The sequence below is a fragment of the Arachis hypogaea genome, chromosome 3 (assembly GCF_003086295.3).
Source record: "Arachis hypogaea cultivar Tifrunner chromosome 3, arahy.Tifrunner.gnm2.J5K5, whole genome shotgun sequence".
Classification (NCBI taxonomy): domain Eukaryota; kingdom Viridiplantae; phylum Streptophyta; class Magnoliopsida; order Fabales; family Fabaceae; genus Arachis; species Arachis hypogaea.
In genome coordinates this window covers 116,159,856-116,163,266 of record NC_092038.1, presented here as the reverse complement: position 1 = coordinate 116,163,266, position 3,411 = coordinate 116,159,856, and the positions used below count along the sequence as shown (strand labels likewise).

Sequence of the window (3,411 nt, the reverse complement as noted above, 5' to 3'; positions counted from 1 at the left end):
CTTTTTCTTCTGCTGTTTTTGATCATGTTTTTAATTTTAATATTTATTTTGTGACTCCACATGATCATGAACCTAATACAACATAAAAGAACAATAAAAGAAAAATAAAATAAGATAAATAAAAATTGGGTTGCCTCCCAATAAGCGTTCCTTTAATGTCACTAGTTTGACATTGGGCTCTCATGGAGCCTCAAAGGTGATCAGGTCAATGTTGTAGACTCCCAACACCAAACTTAGAGTTTGAATGTGGGGATTCACACCAAACTGAGAGTTTGGCTGTGGCCTCCCAACACCAAACTTAGAGTTTGATTGTGGGGGCTCTGTTTGACTCCGTACTGAGAGAAACTTTTCATGCTTCCTCTCCATTATTAAAGAAGAACACCCTTGGGTTTTAAACACAAGATAGTCCCCATTTAATTGAAGGACTAATTCTCCTCTGTTAACATCTATCACAGCTCCTGCTATGGCTAGGAAAGGTCTTCCAAAGATTCTGCATTAATCCTCCTCCTTCCTAGTGTCTAAGATTATGAAATCAGCAGGGATGTAAAGGCCTTCAATCTTTACCAACACGTCCTCTACCAATCCATAAGCTTGTCTTACTGACTTGTCTGCCATTTGCAATGAGAATATGGCAGGCTGTACCTCAATGATCCCCAACTTCTCCATTACAGAGAGTGGCATAAGATTTATGCTTGACCCTAAGTCACACAGAGCCTTTTCAAAGGTCATGGTGCCTATGGTACAGGGTATTAAGAATTTACCAGGATCTTATTTCTTTTGAGGTAATGTTTGCTGAACCCATGTATTTAGTTCACCAATGAGCAAGGGAGGTTCACCTTCCCAAGTCTCATTACCAAACAATTTGGCATTCAGCTTCATGATAGCTTCTAGATATTGAGCAACTTGCTCTCCAGTTACATCTTCATCCTCTTCAGAGGAAGAATAGTTTTCAGAGCTCATGAATGGTAGAAGGAGGTTTAATGGGATCTCTATGGTCTCTATATGACCTTCAGATTCCTTTAAGTCCTCAATAAGGAACTCCTTCTTGCTTGAGAGACGTCCCTTGAGGTCTTCCTCATTGGGATTCACGTCCTCTCCTTCCTCTCTAGGTTCGGCCATGTTGATTATGTCAATGGCCTTGCACTCTCTTTTTGGATTCTCTTCAGTATTACTTGGGAGAGTACTAGGAGGAGTTTCAGTGACTTTCTTACTCAGCTGGTCCACTTGTGCCTCCAAATTTCTGATGGAGGACCTTGTTTTACTCATGAAACTTAAAGTGGCCTTAGACAGATCAGAGACTATGTTTGCTAAGTTAGAGGTGCTCTGCTCAGAAATCTATGTCTGTTGCTGAGAAGATGATGGAAAAGGTTTGCTATTGTTAAACCTATTTCTTCCACCATTATTAAAGCCTTGTTGAGGCTTTTGTTTATCCTTCCATGAGAAAGTTGGATGATTTCTCCATGAGGGATTATAGGTGTTGCCAAAGGCTTCCCCCATGTAATTTACCTCTGCCATTGCAGGGTTTTCAGGATCATAGGCCTCTTCTTCAGAAGATGCCTCTTTAGTGCTGTTGGATGCATTTTGCCATCCATTCAAACTTTGAAAAATCATGTTGACTTGCTGAGTCAACATTTTGTTCTGAGCCAATATGGCATTCATAGCATCAATTTCAAGAACTCCCTTCCTCTGAGGCGTCCCATTATTCACGGAATTCCTCTCAAAAGTGTACATGAATTGGTTATTTGCAACCATTTCAATAAGTTCCTGAGCTTCTGCAGGCGTTTTCTTTAGGTGAATGGATCCACCTGCAGAATGGTCCAGTGACATCTTAGAGAACTCAGGTAGACCATAATAGAATATATCTATCATGGTCCACTATGAAAATATGTCAGAAGGACACTTTTTGGTCATCTGCTTGTATCTTTCCCAAGCTTCATAGAGGGATTCACCATCTTTTTGCTTGAAGGTCTGAATATCCACTCTAAGATTGCTCAACTTTTGAGGAGGAAAGAATTTAACCAAGAAGGCCGTGACCAGCTTATCCCAAGAGTCTAGGCTATCCTTAGGTTGTGAGTCCGACCATGTTCTAGCTCTGTTTCTTATAGCAAAAGGGAAAAGCACGAGCTTGTAGACTTCAGGATCTACTCCATTAGTCTTAACAGTCTCACAGATCTGCAAGAACTCAGTTAAAAACTGGTAGGGATCTTCTGATGGAAGTCCATAAAACTTGCAGTTTTGTTGCATTATAGCAACTAGTTGAGGTTTCAGCTCAAAATTGTTTGCTCCAATGGCAGGAATTGAGATGCTTCTTCCATCAAACTTGGAAATAGGTGTAGTATAATCACCAAGCATGCTCCTTGCATTATTGTTGTTGGGTTCGGCTATCATATCCTTTTCTTGTTCGAAAATTTCAGTAAGGTTGTCTCTGGATTGTTGTGATTTAGCTTCTCTTAGTTTCCTCTTCAGAGTCCTTTCAGGTTCAGGATCAGCTTCAACAAGAATGCCTTTTTCCTTGTTTCTGCTCATATGAGAAAGAAGAGAATAGAAAAGGAAGAGGAATCCTCTATGTCACAGTATAGAGATTCCTTTATGTTAGTAGAAGAAGAAAGGAATAGAAGAAGGAGAAGAGTTAAGAATCTAAACACAAGGGTGAAGATAGGTTCAGATTCTTGAGATGAAGAGAAGTGTTAGTAAATAAATAAATAAATAGAAGAAGATGAGAGGGGGAGAATTCAAAAATTAATTTTGAAAAATAAGTTACTGATTTTCGAAAATTAAAGGAAGAAATAAAATTAAAATTTAAAACAATTAGTTAATTAAAAGAATTTTGAAAAAGAGGGAGGTAATTTTCGAAAATTAGGGAGAGAAAATTAGTTAGGTGGTTTTTTTTTTTTAAAAAAAGATAAGATATAGTTAAAACAAACAAAAAGTCAACTAGTTAGTTGAAAAAGATTTGAAATTTAATTTTGAAAAGATAAGAAGTTAGAAAAGATATTTTGAAGTTAAATTTTTGAAAAAGATAAAATTTTGAAAAAGATATGATAGAAAAGATATTTTGAAAAAGAATTGATTTTTAAAATTAAAATTTGATTACTTTACTAACAAGAAACTAAAAGATATGATTCTAGAATTTAAAGATTGAACATTTCTTAACAAGAAAGTAACAAACTTCAAATTTTTGAATCAATCACATTAATTATTAGTAAAGTTTCAATTTTGAAATAAAGATAAGAAAAAGATTTTAAAATCACTTTTTTAAAAAAAATTTCAAAAATAATAAAAAATGAAAAAGATTTGATTTTTGAAGAAGCTTTGAAAAGATAAGATTTTTAAAATTGAAAATTTGACTTGACTTATAAGAAATAGCTAAGTTTTAAAATTTTTTGACTAAGTCAACTCAAATTTTCGAAA

At 35.6% G+C, this 3,411-nt stretch overlaps 1 non-coding gene across 1 annotated transcript; it reads left to right on the top strand.

Moving 5' to 3' along the window:
* The first annotated feature begins 1,882 nt into the window (after positions 1 to 1,882).
* LOC112793645 (small nucleolar RNA R71) lies at positions 1,883 to 1,989 on the top strand. The gene has a single exon (XR_003198348.1). It is a non-coding gene; the product is annotated as a small nucleolar RNA R71 (small nucleolar RNA).
* The last annotated feature ends 1,422 nt before the right edge of the window (positions 1,990 to 3,411 follow it).